Source organism: Cupressus sempervirens, chromosome 11 (assembly GCF_028749045.1).
Source record: "Cupressus sempervirens isolate cs-2001-9-10 chromosome 11, ASM2874904v1, whole genome shotgun sequence".
NCBI classification, from domain to species: Eukaryota; Viridiplantae; Streptophyta; class Pinopsida; order Cupressales; family Cupressaceae; genus Cupressus; species Cupressus sempervirens.
This window is the reverse complement of record NC_143128.1, coordinates 242808275-242832477: the sequence shown is the minus strand read 5'-3', so window position 1 is coordinate 242832477 and position 24203 is coordinate 242808275.

Below are 24203 nucleotides of genomic sequence, written 5' to 3'. Positions count from 1 at the left end.
AAAGAGTGGGTGCCATTAGATTTGTATCAGAGAAGTTGATGAGTGGAAGGCTACTTTCAAGACAAAAGAAGGATTGTATGAGTGGTTAGTCATGCCTTTTGGGCTAACCAATGCACCAAGCACTTTTATGTCATGAATGAGGCACTGAAGGAGTTTTTGGTTAAGTTTTTCATTGTTTACCTAGATGTTATTTTGATCTTTAGTAAGACATTGGAGGAGCATTTGATCCATATTCACAAGGTGTTTGATAAGTTGAGGGAAGAAAAGTTGTTGATAAACCTAAAGAAGTGAAATTTAATAAAGAAGGAGTTGGTGTACCTTAGATTTGTAGTCTTAGTAGAAGGTCTAAAAATGGACCCAGAGAAAGTGAAGGTTATCCTTGAATTTCCTACTTCAAAGAGTATGACAAAGGTAAGATCTTTTCATGGACTGGCTAGTTTTATAGAAAGTTCATAAGAGGTTTTAGTAGTATTTGTGGACCCTTGACTACAATGATGAGACGAGATAGGAAAGAGTTTTAGTGGACTATAGCAGTAGATAAGAGTTTTAATTTGTTGAAATAGAAAGTTACTAAGTAGCCTGTTTTAGCACTTCCTAATTTTAACAAGGTGTTTCAAGCATACTACGATGCTAGTGGTATTGCAATAGGAGCTATTTTGAGCCAAGAAGGTAGACTTGTTGCTTATTTTAGTGAGAATTTGAATGATGAAAAAAGAAAATATTTTGTTTATGATCAGGAATTTTATGCTATAGTTCAAGCATTGAAGAAGTGGAGACACTATCTTCTTCCTAAGGAGTTTGTTTTGTATACTGATCATCAAGCTTTGCAATATTTGAATAGTCAAGGAAAATTGAACCCAAGGCATTTTAAGTGGGTTGAGTTTTTGTAGAGTTATACATTTTTTTGAAACACAAGAGTGGGAAGTCTACAGAGTTGCAAATTCTTTTAGTACAAGATAACTTGTGCTAAAAAAAGTGCAGATAGAGGTGGTTGGGTTCAAGGAACTTAGTACTTTATATCCATATGATCCTAATATTGATGAAGCGTGGAATGCTTGTATAGAACCTATTACACTTGATAGGAAAAAGTGGTTGGATTTCATGATCTAGGATAGTATGTTGTTCAAAAGAAGCTAGTTGTGCATTCCAAGAAGTTCAATGAGAGAGAATCTCATCAAGGAGAAGCATAGTGGATGATTGGTTGGACATTTTGGCAGAGATACGACCATTGCTTTGGTTGCTAAGAATTATTACTAGACATAGTTGCAACAAGATGTGAAGAAGTTTTTGTAGAGTTGCAGAGTATGTTAGATGGTGAAAGGAGTGAAGAAGAATATAGGGTTGTATCAATCATTGCCTATACTAGAGAGGCCATGGGAGGATGCCAACATGGATTTTTTTCTTGGATTACTGAGGACACAGTGAGGACATGGTTCTATTTTTGTTGTGGTTGATAGGTTTTCAAAGATGGCACATTTTATTCCTTGCAAGAAGACTAGTGATGCTAATCATGTAGCAAAGTTGTTTTTTAGAGAAGTAGTGAGACTACATGGTCTGCCAAAGAGTATAGTTTCAAATTGAGATACCAAATTTGCAAGGTATTTCTAGCATACATTATGGAAGAAATTGAAGATAGATTTGAAGTTCAGTTCAACACATCATCCATATATTGATGGACAGGCATAAGTTGTGAATTGTTGTTTGGGAAACTTGTTGAGATACTTGGTTGGAGATAAACCAAAAGGATGGGATCTAATTTTACCACAAGCAAAATTTGCATATAATAATTTTGTCAGTAAGAGTACTGGTAAATCACCATTCCACATTGTATATGGGAGTAGTCCAAGAAATGCTTTTGAATTGAGATAGTTAAATAAAGGAGAGATGGGTAGTGTTGAAGCAGAAGAATTTGCTAAACATTTGAAGAACATCCATGAGGAGGTGAGGAAGCACATCGTAAAGATGAATACACAGCATAAGGCTAAGGTAGATGTGAAAAGGAGGAAAATGAAGAAGTTTGGACTATGCAAGCTAGTGAAAAGACATGATTCTAGAAATGTTTATTAAGTGGAGTTGCTTGCTGAATTGAATATTTCACAAGTATTTAAAATTTTAGATTTGACAAAGTATTATGAGGGAGGTGATGGAGATGAAGTTGCAAAAGTGCAATGGAGTATTCTAGTAGCTAGTTTGGCTACAAAGGATATTGAGGAGATATTGGATAGTCATGTTGGAAAAAGTACAAGGAATAGAACTTATGAGGAATACCTAGTCAAATGGAAAGGGAGGTCAATAGAGAATTCATCATGGCTAGCAAGGGAGGAGGTTAACTGTCTTGGTTTTCCTCTGAACACCTGAGATGTGGTGGAGTCACTTCTCAAATTTACCCTAGTGTTTGATGCAAGAGCATCCTGGGTGTAAGACAGATCTTGTATCACCCAAAAATATTTTTATTTTTAGTAATTTCTATTTTATTAAGGATTAGTAGATAGGGGGTTGCTATTTCTAGGAACTTGTTATTTTTAGTAAGTTTGTCATACGAGTTTGGAATGTTCTCATTTTCTACATGAAGGTTCATTTTGGAATTATAAGCCTACCAAAAAAATCTCATTGCTCTAGTTTAAGTATAAGAGAAGTTATTGTAGATTTTCGATGGAAATTTTAAGAGGAAAATCTTTAGACTCACCATTAGAGGCCTTAAAGTGTTGGATGAGGTCCAAAAACTCGATGGAAGGGCACTTGTGCAATTTTGAGTCTATAGATCAGGAGCTAGCATTTTTGAAAAGTGGTTATAATAGCTAATTAGAGCAACGGTTCAAGAGTTATGACCTTCCAAAGTTGGGCTACCTGAAATTTCTAAAATAATTGTCAAATATGTATTTGGCCTAGTCTATATGTATTTTTAGGGTTTTTTAGCCCTAGCTATTAAGTTTGAAAGTCTAGAACCTTCTCAAGTGGCATAAACTTGCCTATTTAAGAAAGACTCAAACATTGTCTAGAACAACTCTGGGTGGTAGTTCACAGCTTAGTCTTACAAATTACTGTAATAAAGGCACCCATTTGGGTTAGCATATTGTACTTGTGAATTTTATAATTCTTCATTTGCGACAATAATAAGAAGTCCATTTTTTTCTTGCATTTTCTTCTTTATTTTTGTTATGGGTTTATGGTATTAAGGGGAGCACCCTTCATTAAGAGGCATTGCACCTTGATCCCTAGAGCATGGGGGCACTACCCCTAAGCTGTCATAGTAAGATTTAGGGGGAAAGCACATCAAATAAAATGGGAACAAATTAACCTTAAAGTTTGATTAGGCTCTACATCAAAATAATCTCCCACTTGGAGACTAATCAGACTCCACAACAATAACTTCCCACTTGGAGACTTGTCATAGCACTACTAAACGTCCAACTCCCACTGGAATGTAAAACCACCTTGGACTCAATCTTTTATTCTGTTCAATCCTGAAGACCAACAGAAGCTAAAGAGGAGTTAAAATTCTTCATTGTCACTGCCTCTATAAACATATTTTTTGGATTATCATCTGTATGTAACTTCTCCAGCTTAAATTGTCCATCATCCAAAACCAACTGAATGAAATGGTACCACAACTATATGTGCTTTATCTTTGAATGTAGAGTAGAACTATTTGCAAGATGAATGACACTTTAGCTATCTATAAACAAATAATTTCCATCTGTGGGTGTCTCAACTCTTCCATGGAGAATTGAAGCTATATCATATCCTTAGCTACCTCTGTAGAAGAAACATACTTTTCCTTTGTAGTGGATAAAGCATTCACCTTCTGTAACCAAGAACTCCAACTCACTAATGTCTCACCAATAGTAAATATATATCTTGTAGTACTCCACATATTGTCTAGATCCCCTACCAAATCTGATTCAACATAGCTTTGTAAATTAGTAGTAGAGACCCCTAAATATAAACACTTATTAGATGTTCCTCTCAATTATCTAAGTATCCATTTGATTGCATTCCAATGTTCAGTTCTAAGATGATTCATATACCTATTAACAACTCCCATTGCATGTGCAATATCTGGCCTAGTCAAGACCATGGCATACATTAAGCTCCTTACAAATTAAGCATAAGGTACCTTGAACATCTTATCCTCCTCTTCTTGTGTCTTTGGACACATCTCCTTAGTCAATTTTAAATGACTAGGCAAAGTTGAGCTCCCAAGTTTGGCATTTGTTACAAAGAAACATTGCAACACCTTCTCAATACATCAACTTGATATAATGCCATTTTTTTTTCTTCCTATCATTATAACATTTAGGTTCACCAACATAGAGAACTACTGGAACATCAAATTTTGGAGTATCATTCAGTACTACATAATCATTTTTTTTATTCTCATACTACCACAACATATCTTTGTACAACACTTTCTCATTGAATATGACATCCTTGCTTCTCACAATTTTTGATTTTCAAAATCCCAAAGTCTATAACCAAATTCATCAATTTCATATCCAACAAATACACATTTATTTGACCTAACCTCAAGCTTGGTTCTATTTTCAAAATCTATATGTACAAATTCTTTATAACCAAACATTCTCAGAAAGGAATAACTCACCTTCTTACTAGTCCATGCTTCCTTTAGAATACCACAACCCAAAGGAGTAGAGTAACCTCTATTGATCAAATATACAACAATATTGACAACCTCTTCCTACGTGTTTAAAGGAATCCCATCATGAAACCTTATACTCCTTACACACTCCATTATTGTATTGTTCATGCGTTCAACCACTTCATTTTATTATGGAGTACTTGGAATAATTTTTTGCCTACATATATCATTAGTGGAAAAATAATCTTCAAACTCATTGCTACAATACTCACCACCATTTTTAGATTTGAGATATTTTAGCCTTTTACTAGTCTCATTTTCAACCAAGCTTTTCCATTTCTTAAAAGTTACAAATACATCATATTTTTGTGTAAGGAAATAAACCCATACTATTTGCATCATCAATGAATATAACTTAATAATGAGTGCCACCAAGAGAAGATACCTGAGCTAGTCCCCATACATCTATATGTACAAGATATAATTTCTCGTTTTCCTTTTCCTTCCCACTCTTCACAAAACTCACTCTCTTTTTCTTTCTATACACACAACTTTCATAGAAATCCATATTGACACATTTCAAGCTAGGTAAAAATTTCTTTGAATGAAGTAAGCTCACACATTTCTCACTCATGTTCCCAAATTTGTTGTTCCATAGGGTTGTTTCAAAATTTACAACAACTATTGGTTCTCCCCGCTCAACTGCAGCAACTGTTCCTGAACATTCAATTTTATTTGAAAAAATTAAAGTAGAAGGAACAATATAACTTGTAAAAAGTTATAAGGTGCCTACTTTCACACCTTTTTCAACAAATAAAGAACATTTTGAAAATTTCTATTTTTTATCATTAAAAGTAACTGTGCAATCTTCGTCACCCAGTTTCCCTATTGAAATTAAATTCTTACTCATCCTTGGAATGTGTCTTACTTCTTGTAGTAGCCAATGATTCCAATTCTACATCTTAATCATAATTCTCCCCTTTCCAATAATCTAACCAGGTTCATTGTCTCCCAAATAAACAAGCTTGAAATCCCCTTGGACATAATCAAGAAAATAACCTCTATGGAGTGTAGCATGCAAGGAAGGCCTTGAATCTAAAACACATGAATCATCAATATTTTCTAAAGAAATAAGAAAAGAATCTTCTTTGGATTTATATTACATTTTCCTTCTTATTCCTTTCTTGTTTGTCTCCTTCATTTTTCTTTTGAGTCCAATAATCTTTCTTCTTATCACCTAGTTTTTTAGAGTACCAAAAATCTCTTGGTCCTTTGGATTAAGACTTTCTTCCCTTTGATTTCTCTCTAGATTTCTCAAAATTTCTAGAACAGTTTCCTCTCTCATTCATTTTGCCTCTACTTTGTGTATTCAAAACACTTCCTGATGTACATCCACCTAAGATTAGCTACAAGTTTCCTTACTCAGGATAACACCAATCACATCATCAAATTTTAGGGTATTAGATGCAGAAAAAAATAACTCATAACCATGACCAAGTCATTCCAACTTTCAGGAAAAGAACACAAAATCAAGAGAGCCCTAATTTATTTGCCAAAATTGACATCTATAGAATATGATGAACTAGAAACTATATTAAAGTTATTTAAATGATCGGCTAAAGATGTACCTTCTGCAATCTTCATATTAAATAAATGCTTCATGAAAAACACCTTGTTTGAAGTAGAGGGCTTTTCATACAACTTTTCTAGGGTTTGCATGAACTCTTTAGTCATCTTTTCTTTCATAATATTAAAATTCACAAATTGTGCTAGGCATAATCAAATACTTCCAAGTGTCTTTCGATCCAAAAAATCCAAGTCCCCATCTATCATAGCAATCACTTTCTTGGATTTTCCTTGTAATGGATTCAATAAATCCTTCTAATAAAGATAATCCCTCATTTACATTTTCCATAATTGGAAGTTATTTCTATTTAACTTCTCAGCCTTCATCTTACCCTCATTTACCATTCCTCCCACTCAATTGTGAGACTCCCAGTCAACTATGAGACCATCTTGTAGAGGATAATTGAAAAAATAGGCTATGATACCACTTGATAGGATTAATAAGACATAAATAAAAATTATATTTAAATATAACCAATATTAGGAAATAATAAATCACATAGAATAGAACACAAGACATAAAGATTTAGCATGGTTCACCCAATTCCCAAGCTACACTCATAAAATAACAAGTCCAATATTCTTATTATCTAGTGATTACAACCTAATTATGATATTGAATCCCTTACAACTTAATGCCACTGTAAGAAGCTACAATTCCATCATGCATAATGAAATCCCTAACCCTAAGACATTTTGTACAATATTTTGTTGCTTACAAATTAGGTCTAGACTAAGTCAACCAATAGAAAAATATAACTTCCAATGCCTTTTATAATAGTAAATTAATTTTTAGCTTCAAGGGAACTTTCCCTCAACCTCACCCTATATCTTGATAGGGAACATGCTTGGGGCTGTTGACCCCATGACCCTACAAGGGGCATTGCCCCTTAAACCTGGTTAGTGCATTGCTCCAAGCCCCCAAAAGGGGTTTTTTCTTGTTGACCCCTAAAGCATGAGGGCATTATCCCCAAAATGCCATAGTAAAATTTGGGGGGAATCCAAATTGAATGGAGTGAGGAAAAATTAGCCTCCAAGTTTGATTAGGCTCCACATCACACTAGTGACAAGTTAATTTATGAACAATTCTTGAGGTTCTACTCAAATAAAATCCTAAAGGATGAGAAAAAGAACATGGAGTATACAACCCTAATCCATGTCATGGAAATCCCCAATTGCATCCATGAAGATTGGGTGAGATTTGGGCTTAGAAAAGTGCATGATCAGTACATGTGATTGGATAAGCAATACAAAATCATGAAGGAGGTAATTTAAAGAGTTACAAGTTAGAGTTCCACTGGAAAAAAACTCATGACCATAACCTTTATGATGAAGTCAGTAGCTGATGTGACTAGATGTCACGATGATGTGTACACATGTATAATCACTCATATTATTGATGTAGAAGTTAAGTATGATGTAATCATGACTACCTACAAAATCTACTAGATTTGAGCCACAAAATCAACATGCTAAGAGGAGCAGTCTATGGAGATAATTTGATGAACAATGAATAATCTCCACAAGACCTATGCATATGGCTACACAACCAAATGATGGAGAATATAGGTAAGATAAGAAAGAATATAAGAATCATATTTTCTAATAAATACCTATTTTGATTTGCATTTTCTTCTATTTTAAAAGGGAGTTTCTTGGTTAGAAACTCTTCACCTAGAAAAAACAATAACCTATCACAACTCAAGTTAGTAAGTTGTATAGGAGGTAAAGGAAATAAAACCCTATGGAGCTATTTCATAATATTTCAAGAGAAAATAAACAATAGGGAGAGGATTCCTCTAAGTCTAATTGAGAAATACAAGAAAGATCTATATTTTCTTACAAATAAAGGCTAGGGTATGATACAATAAGTTCAACCTTCAACCCACTTGTTAATAGAATTCAAATACAAGATGGATGAAAATGTAGCCAAGATACACATTAAAAAAATTCTATCTATGTTGACACATCCTAAACTACTAAGGTTTAGAACCCACATTGAGGTCAAGGATAAAATCAAGATACAAATCCAAGAAAAAGAAGTAGAAAAAAAAAGAAGAAACCAAGAAGAGGAATGAGGAAAAAAGCTCCTAAATTTAGTAATCTTAAGAAAATTTTAAGACATAGAAATGAAAGAGTTAGAGGAAGATCTTAATGGTGAAGCTTAATTAAGCCCTCAACCAGAGACAGAAGATGGGGCATAACTCAGACTGGAGCAAGATGTCACTTCTAAGCTAAAAGAAAAGGAAGGAGTAACTGGTCTAATGGACACAAGAACTATAAAGCTTATCAATCTTGAACCTATAAAAGAAAGAAGAATGAGAAAAAAAATAAAGCCAGGATAATTTTTTTATAGGAAATGGAAACAAAAGAACCTTCTAAAACAAAGACTAATGTGGAAGTGAAGAAGTTGGCAATGAAAGGTTAGAAGCCACCACCATCAATTTTAGTCGATGATATTGATGTTGATATTATGAACAATGGTTATTATAATACCTTGAAAACAAGATTTCAAAATTCAATAATGTAAATAATAATAAAGTTGCTAGTGTTGCATTAGTTAGAATGGGAACTTTTAGTAAAATGCCCTCAAAGGTAAAGTTGCACTTGCCTAAGGAGCTATTTGTGATTTTATTCAAGAAATGTTCAAAGGGGATTATTAGATTCAAATAAATACTAGATGATTACCTTGCAAAGCTAAGCCCAAAGTACTCTAAGAAAGAGAGAATGACTTTTGTAGATGCATAAAAAAAAGACTTGTCAATACATGAGAACATAGCCCTAGTAACTACTGGTGAAGAGAAGGATGTATTCAAATATAGAGTGAAGAAATAGAATACATTGGAAGAATACTTAGAGGAACTCAACAAGAATAAATAGGATGAAGCTTCATAATCACTACATTCTAAGAATACAAATCCAAAAGGGAAAGGAAAGATGCCTGAATAAAAGAAGAATACATCCAAAAGAGGATTAGGGTCAAATAAAGACCATGAAGAAGTATAGGAAGACGATATACTTGAGGTACTCATAGAATTTCATTCTCTTGGGACAAAAAGGATAGAATCCAAACTCATACCATTATAGGAGAAAACTCCTTAGAAAGAGGATACACTAGTAAATGAGATGACACCATAGATATTGTTACCTAGGGTTTTGAAACCCTAAGTATTTCCCTCCCACTCTAAGGTATAAAAAAGAGAAATCTTTTAAATTAATAATTTATTAATAATTTTTCTTTATACAATATTTAATCCCTAAAAGAGTTAAATATTAATATATTTAAATGCAAAATAATTAAATGTCAAATTAATCTAAAAGAGCATTAATCTCTCACATAGTTGATTCCACAAGAATTAATTAATTATTTATTATGTGAAAAGAATTGGTGAGTTAGCAGGAGTGGATTAAATTTGAAGAAGAATGTGAAATAATTAATTCTTAATAGAGTTAATTATTATTGCATAAAGATTTGTGAATTAGAGTGGGGAATAAAGTAAAGAGTTAAAATCAAATTAGTTTGGTAACAAGAAGTTGGGGTAGTTCAACTTCTTGGAAAATTTGATTTAATGGGAAAAAACTATTTTGTAAAGGGTTCTTGTTCTTGTTCTTCTCGGCGGGAAAAATGTTTGTACATTTTTCAAGAAAGGGAAGGCATTTTAAGTTGGAGGATTTGTAACAGAGAATGGAAGGAGAAATTGATTTTATTTTGCAAACTTGTTTATGATGTAGGGATAAAATGATCCCATGGTTGTTTTGTTTACATATTTGGAATAAAGAGAAATTTAATTTTAGATCCTATGGTTTGAATTTACATTTCTCTAGTTGGAAATGATCTTGTGGTTACTCCAGCCATGTTTAGAATATGATCTTGTTCATTTATCAAGGTCTCTTATGTGTCATGAAATCCTAAGGTTTTATGCACTGTACATGTAGTGAATATCAAATTTCCCTTTTGTTTCTCTGTAAGTAGGAAGATTGATTAGATAACCTTTGTGCTATGTATTTGATTTCCTTTCAAAATTATTTAAATTAAGGTTCACATTCATATCATCTTGATGAATGAATGATTATTGTTCCTTCTTTGCCTTCTAGTTAAAGGCATATCAGAAAATTATTTATTTTGAATCGAAAGGAGGGAGCTATACCTCTATTTCAAAATTCAGAGAGCACTTGATAGGATAATTTCAAGTGACTCTATTGTTGGTTTCTCTTTCTTTTTGGGTATTCGAGAGCCATTTGTGAAGGTATTTTTGGAGAGGAAAAACCTGTTTACTAATAGATATAAACCCCACCAGAAAAAGAAACATTAGTAGAGAAGATGGTGAAGGAAAATAAATGAAAGAAAATAGAGAAGGAGAAGTTAGTAGAGGAACCAAAGAAAAAGACACCGAAGAAGGAGTAAACACCTATCAAAGAGGACATCCTAGAAAATGTAGGCTACATAGGAGAAGGAGAAAAATATAGAGAAAGAAAGACACCAGAAAATGAGAAAACTCTTGAGAAAGAGGAAACTCCAAAAAATGAGGTAAATCTTGAAAAGGAAAGGACACCTAAGAAAGAGAAGACCCAAAAAAGAGAAAAGAATCTAGAGTTAGAATAGGGAGAAAAACATGAGAAATAAAAATCTCCTGAGAGAGGAGACATAGACAAAATCCATAATGTCAGAGAGTATGTCTAAAAGAAAGAGAAGTGTATAGAAGATTGAGTCATCTAAGAGAAAGTTAATTTTGGAAGAAGATATTGGAAAGGAGGAGAAGAGAAAAAATTGACTTGAAATTTGTTCATCATCATCATCATCATCATCTAGTTTAGGAGATGAAGGAAAACTTTACGAACAAGATGCAAAACTTGAGGTTTAGAAAGAATTTATCAAAGAGAAAGTGAATAGGATGAAAAGAAATATATTAGACATGTCTTCAAAGGATTTCAAGAAATATCTAAAAGCAGTTGATCAATTTGCTAAATTTGATAAAGAAAACACATGTTCAAGAAAAATGCAAAGACACTAGTCAAAGCTAGAGATAGTTGTTGAACTAGTATCAAAGGTCATGTATGACCTAGATAAAAAGTTGATTGATCAAACAAATAAAACATTTGAAAATATTTATGAATAGTTTGAAGATATAGACAAGATAGTTGAAAAGAAAGTTGAACAAACGAGACTAGACAAACTCATTGAGAAAGTTGATAGGAAAAAATATGACTCTAAAAGAAGTTAAAGATGAAATCACTAAGTCTTTAAAAGATTTAAGCTCTATGATATTAATATTCTCTTACCCTATTAATTTTACCAATTATCTTGAGCAAGAGTGAGGAATAGTTCAAAAGGAGCTTCAAAATATCATTGGAATTTTTGATCCACTAACTAGTTTAACATCATCCTACTTAGCATAGGTATGAGAAACCAATTTTATGGTCAACGAGATAAAAAATTAATAAGATAAAAGAGATCTAAATCTATTAGAACTACAATGTTTTATGTCACCACTAGAATGTATTACTCAATAGAATATGAAGGAAGTAGAGAATTTGATACCATGACCACAAGTCAATACATTAAATGGAGTTGAGGAGAACATGTTTGATCTTCATAGTGAGATACTAACTCTCACTAACTTGAAAGAGTCATGGAAGGGTAAATTTATTTTATATAACAATTTTAAAGGATTTTTAGGTTTTTTAAATTTATTTAAAGATTTGTAGTAGAATAAACACTAGTTTAACAAATTTAGAGCCAAAAATCCTAGTTCTAAAGATATCGCATGCTAGAAGACACTAAGAGAAAAACAATTATTAAGATAGAAATGTTTAAATTTATTTTTAGAAGAAATTTAGCCCTCCTCAAATGAAAAGGAAATAGTTGAGGATATAAATAAGGTAGTTAAGTAGATTCTTGATGGGTTGTGGGAAAACTATGGAAATATAGAAGATGTTAGGTTACCAATCTTAGGATTGGAATTATTTAGGAAATGATGTAGCTAGGCCAACATACCAAACCTTGAATGAAATGCATGATAATTCAACCTAGGAAAATTGGTTGTCTCTAATGTATATATCCATGTAGATTTTCTCCTTAGCTTAATAGAGAAATATAACCCTGTAACTAGAGTGATTAGGGACATCAATGCTAAAGTTTTTGTCAATGTAAATGCTAACGAAATTATGGGAATATTTGACATAGATGAATTATCCTCAACGATGGAAGAACTAGAATTGGAAATATCTCAAGCTTAGTATATAAAAAAATGAGTGTAGCAAAAGACAAGATTCTTCTGTAACATTTGTCTAAGCTGGGGCTAGTTAAGTTTTCTGTGAGATATCTTGGATACGAACCTTATTCCTTGAAATTAATTCCAAAGGAATTATATGATACCTACCATTCCTTGATATAATTATTGGGGGGAAATGCTTGACCTAGTATTCCACCAATCTATCTATACATGATAGTTTAGATCAAACATCCCATTTTTGTGATAGTTTATGCTTATCCAAGTTTAGTAGGAAAAAGGTTGCATGCAAGTTTGATAAATTTGAAGAAAAATGTGAATAAAGTGTTCTTCCAGTATTGTTTATTAATACATATGATTATTTTTAATAATATTGACTACTTTGGAAAGTTTATGGATTTAAATAAACAAAAAAATGGTGAATCTATGCCAGTTTAAACTTGGTCAACCATATGATCCAAGGATTAGCCTAATTATAGTTATATTATATTTGGTCATTATTTTGAATCCAAACTCAAGGATACACTAGTTGTAAATATAGTAAAGATCCTTGCATAATTACTAGATTTCCTAAGGCCAAAGGAAAGGAAGCCAAATTTGGGCATTCAACACAATTGGGGTGATATTATCCCTTACCTAGTTAGTATAGTCAATAGGTGTTGGAAACATAAATGAGTAACTAAGAGGGGAGGGGTGAATCAGTTACCACAAGAAAAAATCAAAGATCCCTTAAGATGTCAATACAATACAAAACCAAAACTCTGCTGAAACTGAATATAATGTTTTAACTCGGTTAGTGCATGATCACTCAATTAACACGATATAGCTCGGTTAACACTAAGAATTACTGCTACTTGGTAAACATTGAATATATGCACTGTAAGATATTAGATTTTATTAACCTTAATTAACTTAGTTGCAAAAACATAAAGAAACTAACATGAACACATGTGTCACCAAGATTTAACATGGAAATCCAATTTGGGAAAACCACCAATTGTAACTAGTTACTGTTTTTCACTCTTCTGAAGTGAGCCATGTTAGGAGCCAACCTTGTTAAAGGTTACAAAACCCACTATTATGTGTGACTCTATTAAATGATTTAGTTCAGTCTATTAGGAGTAGCCTTGTTAGAGCTCTTTAGACACTTCAATCTAGAAATGTCACCTTGTTAGAGGATTTATCAAATAGTTATTAAGCTAACTCTATTAGGAGATTTGATTCACTACTACAATTATTAGAGAGTAATAATGAATTGACCTGATTGCTGATGCAACTGACTTTGTTGATTCATATCTTAGTTATGAGTTCATTACTTGATTCTCCTTGATCAAAATGTTCTTTGTAGCTTGGTTAACTTAGATATTCTATCCTCTTGCAAATATTCTTCTTATTCACTTTCTTAAATCATCTTCTTCAATCCAACCTTTTTATTTCTCAATCCTCAACTTGACCTTATACTTATATGAATTACCTTGTCAAGTTTTCTTGAATATACTTTTAATCAATCAATAATCAACCCTTGATTTGGCTAGAACTAACAAATAAATCCGTCAGACTCAATCTGTTGTCACATGAATCCTTTGTTAGCCGACCCAAATTTATCAACACTAACTTAGAGAATACTTTCCTTTGGTAACCAAGTGAACTCAATTAACACTAGACTAAATTCTAACTTTTCTTTGGTAACCGAGTGAGCTCAATTAACACAGGTTTGATGCCAACTTTCCTTTGGTAACCAAGTGAACTTGATTAGCAATCGATTTCCTTCAATGCCTAAGTGAGCTTGGTAGATAATAATTCTAAACTTGGATATCATTGGAAAGCTCAGTAACATTGGAATATGTCTTCAACACCTGAGTGAGCTTGACTAATACTATCTACTCAGTATAAACTAGAATATGTCTTCAACACTTGAGTGAGGTCGACTGATACTATCTGCTTGGTAAGGCTTGACATTTTGTGTAACATCAAAGACAACATACAATTGAATAATTTTTTTCAACAATTTCCCTCTTTGGCATTGATGGCAACAAAACATGTCATAGTTAAATGAAATTTTAGAGAAAAATAAAAAGGATGACATCCTTGGTTTGATTCTGATTCTCATCTATGAGAACTCACTCTATTTGTTGATATGATATTTTTTTTAAAGTGAAGAACCCATAATGGAACAATCATTATTTTGTCAATGATGTTAAACTTGCTACCTCCTAGTGAGACAATTAATTTATGGTCTGAAAGCTATCATTTAATTGATTGATGAAGATGATTTGAAAAGAGGAGATAACAATAGAACCTAGAGAAATGCTAGGTTATTTGTTATGTAAAAGAAACACTAACACCAAGTAAGACATTGATACAATAGTGTATTGTTTGTCTAGTTAAAGTCTAAAATGAAAGATTACGCAAGATAAAACTAGAAGAAGATGAAGTAAGAAAAGTGTCTGCTAAGCCTTGTCAAGTAGTCAGTGCAAGCCAAGTAGAAATTAGTGGAAGCCAAGGAAAAAACAAGAGGTTCTAAGCAAAATTGAAAAATAGTGCAAGCCAAGTGATTATCAGTATATGCCGAGTAAAGTTTAGTTGGTGCCAAGAATCAATAATTTTTAGTGTTTTCCGAGTGAACTAGTGTTGGGTGAGTGAATAAACACTATAGTTGTTGAGTGACAAAAAACAATGTTAAATCAAAGATTTGATAAATTAGAACTAACTATTTTGTTTTCTTGAATTGTGTGAAGTGTGTGGAAGATAACTATGATGAGTTGGTGGCACAAAATTCAAGGTAAACTATTTTGAGGCAAATTCAAGGAAGATTATAGAAGAATTTTCTGGAGGAACCAAATAGAAAAGTGGGTAGATTCATTGTATCCTACCTAAAAGTGAAAAAATATATGAATTCTCAATTTATAGAGATAGCTAGTCAAAAGCAAAGGTTGTCATATGCAAGAACCTAAGAAAGACAAGGAGTCTAGAGAATTGCTTTATTCAATGGCCAAACACAAGTGACTATAATTAAAATGCAGAGCAAGAAGGCTTAAGAGTATGAATTCTTAAAGGGTGAACAAGCTATGTCGAACCACTGGCATGAACATAATGGTCTCCAACCCGAAGAGGGACCAGGAACAAATTCGAATTTGGATGCCGACATGTCTGCGGAGCTGAAGTATGTGAATGCCAAGCAGAATGGAGGACTAAAATAGAGATCTATAACCTACAAATGAGTTGTAATTTGTTATTAGATCAAGTCTTATTGTTACTTTCTAATCATTGTATTAGTCTAGGGTAAATCCTTTGGATGAAGGTTAACCTAACAACCATTTGTAAATCCTTTAACTGGGTGACATTCTAATGGAATGGTCTATAGTCCTTTAACAAAGCTCACTCCTAACAAGGTGATTGAAATACTTTAACTAGGTCACATTTAACAGTGTGTATTGTAACGTTTAATAGGGTTGGCTTTTCATAGGGAATCGCTTAAGAGGAGTGAGAATTAGTAGCATGTTACTAGTGGTTTTTTGCAAATTGTGTGAATGTTCTTATGTTGTTTTATGTTTACATTTTCGCAAAGTTGTTTTGACCTAGGACAATAGTTCCTACAAAGTTTATGTATTGTATGATCTAATGGATGCATGCATGATAAGGTTTTATAGATATGGGTCTACTAAGCATTGGAAAGTTTTATTTGTACATCTGTACCTTGGATAATTGATTCACCCCCTCTTAGTTATTCTAAATAATTCCAACAATTGATATTAGAGCCATAGTGCTTAAGTGGACTAGTTTGAAGGTACTAGAAGCAAAAGATCAAGATGTCCAAATGAGAGGTACCCAAGCTTAACAAGGAGAACTTCTTGACAAGGAAAAGTTTGATGACGTTGCACCTAGGAGGTCTTGGTGATCATGCACAATCTACCATCACCATTGAGCATGTTGAACCTACTTGAGCTCTAATTGTTGAGGATCTGAAAAAGAAGAAAGAACAAAATCATGCAACGTTGGAGATTGCACCTACCCAAAGCTGCACTGAGTTTGATGACATCAAGGAATGTGATACTGCTAAGAAGATGTAGGATGCTATAGAAAAGATCTATGGAGGAGAAAAAAGGTGCAAAAATTCAAATTTGAAAGTCTTGGAGGTAAGATTGATGATATGGAAATGCAAGAAGGTGAAAATATAGTTCAATATTGTGCTAGAGTAAAAGAAGTAGCTAATGCTATTAGAGGAGCAACTGGTAAGATTGAAAATGAGACTATGATCAACAAAGTACTTAGAACCCTACTACCCATCTATGCTATTAGAGTTTCTACCATACAAGAATTGAGGTGCACACCTAGTAATGATCTGACCCTTGATGGATTGATAGGTAGACTCACTAATTTTGAACTCTCCAATTTTGATAATTTCAAATCTAAGAATGTTGAATCTACTTTCAAAGCTGAACTATCATGAAAAGAACCTAAAGAGAAGAAGAAAAAGCTCAAATATGTTTCTAGCGATAGTGATACAGATGAGGAAGATGTAGAACAACTTGAAGTACTACTAGCAAGGAGATTTCATAGAGGCAAATTCAAATTCAAAGGTAAGTTACCTATCATGTGTTTTAATTGCAATGAGGTTGGTCATATCGCTGCTAGATGTCCAAAGAAGAAAAAAAATAGAGGTGGAGACAAACACATAAGTAAAAGAGATGAGAACAAAAAAGATTACAAAGATAAAGACAAGAAGTCTTGCTACATTGCTAAAGATGAAACCAAAGATGGATCTAACAACCATGATGATGAAGTGGTGTATGTTGCAACAAAGGATGATTCTGATGAGGATGAGGCAACTGAACTAGTATCTTATGTGAACAAGAGTGATAGATGGATCATTGATAGTGGGTGTTCACATCACATGACTAGAGACAAAAGTATGTTCATTACCCTTTTTTATTATGATGGAAGTAGTGTAAGGTTTGGTAATGATGTACCTTTTCTGATAAAAGGAAAAGTACCTATCAAACTATAGAAAAGATCATGTATGATAATACTTGTTATGTAGAAGGGCTTAAATATAATTTTTTGATTGTGTCACAAATTAATAGTTCAGGTTGCAAAGTTGAGTTTGAGAACAAGATAGCAAAGATCTATGACACTGATGGGAAACTAATTGGGAAAGGTGATTAGACTAGAGGTACTTTTTTTTATCTTGATATGAATGATGCAACTTGTCTTATTGTAGAATTTGATGATTTGTGGTTATGGCACAAGAGGTTATGTCATGTTAACTTTGATAACTTAGTTAGTATCAGTAATATGAAAAGAGTCAGAGGTTTGCCTAAACTGAAGAAACCTGACAATATGATATGAAAATAATGTCAATTAGGCAAGATGAAAAAATCTCATTTTAAAAGTAAAACTCAGACCTTTAAAGAAATTCTAGAGATTTTTCATAGTAACTTGTGTGGACCAATTGATGTGCAAAGCTACAAAGGTGACAAGTACATTATCCTATTTGTTGATGATTAGTCTAGGATGATGATAATTATGTTTTTGAAATAAAAATTTGATGCTTTCCAAATGCTTAAGTGGTACTTAGCTAGAGTTGAAAAGGAGATAAACAAAATCTTGAAATTTTTGAGATCTGACAGAGGTGGAGAATTTATATCAAATGAGTTTGATATGCTCTGTAATGATAGAGGAATCAAAAAACATATTTCTACACCTAGAACCCCTCCACAAAATGGGATTGTTGAAAGGAGGAATAGATCTATAATGCACTGTAGTAGAACACCCATGATGGAGAAGAATGTTGCTTTGAAATACTAGAGAGAGGTTCTAAGTACAACTATCTATACCTTGAACTGTGTGCAAGTCAAGAAATGGTATGGATACTCACCCAATGTAAAATATTTTATGGTATTTGGAAGCAAGTGCTACATTCTTAAGGATTTTAGGAATAGTAAATTATATTCTAAAAGTGAAGGAGGTATATTCCTTGGCTATTCTACAAGAAGTAAATCTTATAAGTGTTTAAATACTAACACTAACAAAGTTGTGGAAAGTGCAAATGTGAAGTTTGATGAATATATAGAGGTACATGAAGCTGAAGCTATGAAGGAACCTGAAGAGTAAAAATCATTTGTATACTTTTATGAAGGTATGCCTACTAATGAAGATGTCAAAGTTGTAAACCAACAAAAAGTTTTAGTGACTTTCGAGTCACATACAATGAATGCGAAGTTGCATTCAAGAACCAAGCTACAGTCAAGAGATAAGTTATAGGCAAAAGCTGAGACACATTCTGATTCTAAGATAAGTGTATAGGAAAGAGATTTTGAATTACTAGATAGAAAATTACATAGTAATTTTGAAGTTGATAGACCTATTGAGAAAATAAGAGTAAAACCAAGATTGTCAAAGTATGTCAAAAGACATCACCCTACTGAATAAATTATTAGAGATAAAGATACTAGACCAATGAAAAGAAACATGTCGAGAAGTGATACATTTTTGTTGAGAATGCATGAGAATAAGATAGTGAAAGATTCCTTAGAAAATGGGGACTGGAGTAAAGCCATGAAAGAAGAGATTGAGTGAATTGAGAAGAACAAGATATGGACTCTACTTCCTAGACCAAAGGATAAGAATGTGATTGGAACCAAGTGGATGTATAGAAACAAGTTAAATGAAAATGTTAAAGTCACAAGGAATAAGGCAAGATTAGTTTGCAAAAGGTATGCACAAGAAGAAGGAATAGACTATGGAGAAATATTTTTCCCTATCACAAGATTGGAAGGAGTAATAATTTTTCTTTCTTACTCTGCATACAAAGGCTTTAAAGTTTATCAAATGGATGTGAAGTCAACATTTTTGAATGGTATATTAGAAAAAGAGGTTTATATAGAATAACTAGAAGGATTTTTTGATGCTAACAACAAGAACATGATATGTAGACTACACAAAGATTTATATGGTTTAAAGAAAGCCCCAAAAGATTGGTATGAAAGGCTTCACAATTATCTTGTGAAGATAGGTTTTGAGAGGACTGATGATAACAACAATTAATACTTGAAGATAGAAGGAGGTAAAGGTATTTTACTAACTGAATTTTTTGTTGATGATATCATATTTGGAGGTCAAGATACATTATGAAAAGCATTTGCAAATCAAATAAAGAAATAATTTGAGATGTCTATGTTTGGAGAGATCAAGTTCTTTGTTGGTTTGAAAGTATATTAGATGACATATGATATATACATCACTTAGTCTAAATAGATGAAGGAAATATTGAATTTTTTTGGATTGGAAGATTCCAAACTAGTTAGCACACCTATGGTGACAAGACACAAGTTGTCAAAGAATGATGATTCAACTGATGTGAATCAAACATTGTACAGGTCTATGATTGGAAAATTGCAATATGTAGTACATAATAGACCTAACATTGCATTATTTGTTGGGATTTTTGCAAGGTTCTCTGCTAACCCTAAGGAGAATCATTTGATGGCTATTAAAAGTGTTGGTGTAAATACGTACTTTACTATTTACACTTACTTAAGTTTACTTAGGTTAATGCATTATTTAATTATTTTGCATTATTTTACTATTTTTATTTGCAAGGCACTTAGGAGTTTGCACACCTTTTGAGTTGTCATGTTGACAACACAGGAGTATGCAACTCTATTTGAGAACATGGTGTCTACAACACTATTTTGCATGTCCCACCCTTGTAGGCTTATCCTCTCATCACCACACTTACTTCTATGCTTAATGGAGGATAATCCATATCTGGTGGACATGTGCTTGGTTGTATGACACATCATGATGCTAACTTCTATGCATTCTAGAAGCTCACCTGAGGCCTTTATATTCAGGCACTCCTAGTGTACTTTGATGAGGAACCAATTATTGAATACATTGTTATTATGATCATACTCTCTCTCTCTCTCTCTCTCTTTGGTCTATTGTGTGCTTGTGTTTGAGTTCTTAGTTCTTGGGTGAATTTTGCCCTTAGGAAAATTCTTACATGGCATCAGAGAAAGTTGGTGATTTTCTCATCACAAGCCATTCGAGACCTCTTGCTTGCTTCATCACCTCAGCCTGAATATGGAGTGTTGCAGAAATTGGGAGTGTCCCACATCATATCTGACCTCGCCATTACGTTTGAAACGCTGAATTGGTGAAAATCGACTATAAACTCAACTACCTTGGCCCATAGTTGATCGTGAGGAAAATTTTTTTTGCAAATTCGAACCCGGAGGCCCGATTTGCGGTATGGGTATGGTCTTTTTTTTCAGATCTGTAATTTAGTTTTTCGGATTTGTCATTTTTCTCTGTATTTTTGTCAATTTATTTTTGGAAATGTTTTTCCCTTTCGGGCACCAGCAGAGAAATTTTTTTAGCAGACCTGGGCAGTGACACCCTGGATCTACCATTTGTGGAGGCTCCTTTTAATTATCATAGGTTATTTTTAATTAAATCCATAGAGATACAATTATTGGGTGCACAACGGCCGAACATACACCACTTTTTGGCACTAGCCCTCGATAACCGATGATCGAAACCTTTTCGGTGACATAAATCATCGACCACTGGCATTTACATTTCTTAGTGTCCACGACCCACCGGCGGTCTCCATTTGCTTTACAGAAGGAGGCTTGTATGTTTTAAAAAGCACATAGCTTCGAGACACATACCATGTGGGACTAAATCTCGAAATCTGCCTGCATCTTTTACATATTCTAGCAATGTGGAAAGATCTCGGTGATCGCAACAATGTTCAGACTCTACATTTTATTATTTCTCTCTAACCATGTTCGGCAACGCACTGTAACTCCCACACAACATTGGTGGTATTCTGACAATGAAAACTCTTACTAGCCCACACAGTATAAATTTGACCTCCAGTTTTCGGTGATCATGCAGTACAGGTTTTCTAGCAGTTTCTTTACTATCTCTAGCCATGGTTTGTCTATTCTACATTAGCTAGCAACCGCAACAGTTTTTTGGCACTTGACATATTTCTAGTTTGTGACTGTCTCTTCCTGCCCATGTCAGCACTACTGACTCACAGGTGTACACGTCACTCGCCAACTAAACAATGACACCTCATCACCTGGGACTGCCACATCACCCATGGAATTAAAAAGTAGTCCACATCAGCATACAAAACATTAACACGTGTGACATCTGTATAGTACGGATGGTGACTGTGCTACCATGTCACCCAAGGGCATCCATTTTTTTCTGACATCATCATTTCACTAGGTTAAAATTGATGCCCATTTGGACGCCATTCCTAGTCATTTTAAAACTATAGTGACAATTTTTTGACCATCAAATTTAGACTCGTAGTTTCTCCTCCAGACCCCTCTCCAGATTGCTTTTCAGTTTGGGAGCATGACTTTGCGAGCTCGTACCTTGGACATTCGAACTCTGATTTAGGTGCAATTTTTTTTGAAATTGGGTAAAATTTCTTGAATTTTCTAGTGGTAGTGTTGTTTTCTAGTTTTGGTACATAGATTTTGCAAAAAATACATTTTTTGGTGACTGTACGTGCATAATCCTGCATTTTGCAACTTCAAAAGCTTCGTACGGGCACATCTGGCCACTTTTTCAGGTCCTACAAGTGTGTATTTTTTTGTCTACTTTCTAGATCTGAAGTTAGATTCTAGGGTTGTGTGGACCAATTTATCACTTTCAGAATTAGGCCTTCTTTGGCATTGTAATGCATTGATTTTTCTTTTAGAATTGTTGTAAAACTAAGCTATAGTGCTTAAGTGACAGATTTAAGCCTCATAAGGTAGTTGTAAAAGAAAAATTAGAAAGTCCGCTTTGTTCATTTTTACAAGTGGCCTATTGTAAATGCACTACTTATAAAGTGCCAACAACATCTCTTTTGGGGGGGTGTGTACTGTGTTTTTGTGTCTCTTTCTTATGCTCTTTTCATTTTTGCATCATGGGTTTTAAATGTCCTCTAACTTCACGCAACTATTCTACATGGAAAGATATTGCATGGAGTAGATTAATGGAAAAAAGGATATAGTCTTTATGTTGATGGTACAATTACCAAACCTACTCATGCTAAAGAACTCATTGATTGGACAAGTCAAGATCGAAAAGCTTTAAGTGTAATTAGGAGTTGTGTACATGGGGATCTTCTCTTTCACATTAAAAATTGTTCAAAATCTAAGGAAGCTTGGGATAAACTTGAACAGTTGTATGGTAAAGTGGATGAAGAAAAGGGATTTTAGATTGAAGATGATCTACTTCTCTTGGATCCTAAGAATTATGACACAATTCACGATTATATCATTAAAGTCAATGATTATAGGGCACTTCTAAAAGATTATGGAAATCCCATTAAGGATGACAGGTTGATTCATCACATCCTGAAGAAGCTACCTTCTAAGTACACCAACTTTGTTTCGAGTTTTAATACTCACAGGTTAACCATGGGATCTGCTTACTAGAAGCCTTCCTTTGATGGATTTGTAGACATGTTGATTGTTGAACAATCTCACTTGGTGGATTTTGGACTTCTCAAGTTATCTAAGACCAAAGCCTTGGTGGCTAGTGATGTTCAGAAATCTAGTCAAGGCAGAAAAAGCAACAAGAAGAAGAAGCAGTGGAAGTAGAAATCACAATCTGAGACACAACATGACTCCTCTCAATAAGGCGGTTCTTCTTCAAACAAGAAGGGAAGTAATGAAAAGAAGGACAAACTCTTTTGTGCATAATGCAAAAAGCCAAATCATGATGTGCATCATTGCAAGACAAAAAGAATCGATGTGTTAGAAAATCTACTCAAGAAGAATAAGATTCAAGTGCCAGGTACTTCCAAGGATTCTACTCCGACCTCTTTGAAGGGTAAAGGTCAAGCACTTATGGCAAACTCAAATTCTTCTTTGGAATGGATGCTTGAATCCAGTGCCTCTTACCACATGGGTTCTTCAAGGCAAGACTTTTCTTCATTGAAGTAGTCAAAGGTACCACACATCTTCATGGGAGATGATGCTAAAATGGAAGTTGAAGGAAAAGGACATGTTGAAATGGAAGATGGGGATTTCAAAGATGTTCTCTACGTTCCAAATCTAAACTCCAATCTCCTACCAATTTATCAAATCACTCACCTTGGAGATGGTCATAAGGTTGAGTTCCTTCCCGATTTAGTGATGGTGCAAAGTCTTAAAGATGATTCATTGGTAGTAGTTGGGAAAGTCATTGATGACAAGAAGTTATATTCCTTCTCCCACTTTGTGCCTAAGAGTCCTTCTCAAGCCTTGTTAACTCACTCTACTTCAAACAACTTATGGCATGAGCAGTTTGGTCACCTTGACTTCTGCTCTCTTCAGCAACTTTGCTCAAAACACATGGTCAAAGGTCTACCTAATATCAGTTTTTCTAAGAGAGAATGTTCAACTTGTTCAGTGGATATGAATCTCAAGTAGAAGTATGATATAGGGAAGTCTTCTTGAGCTCTAGTTGTTCTTCAGCTAGTTCACATGATATTAGTAGGACCCTTTGCAGTGACTTCAATCAGCCAAGGCTGCTACATACTCACATTTGTTGATGACTTTATGAGATTCACTTGGGTCTTCTTCCTTCATCACAAGAATGAAGTAGTTCATAAGCTTCAAGACTCCAAAGCTCATGTTGAACACAAGTCAAGGAAAGCCATCAAAGTATTAAGGATGGATAATGAGAATAGATATGTTGACAGAAGACTTAAGAAATTTTGTAGAATTGAGGGGATTGATCTTCAG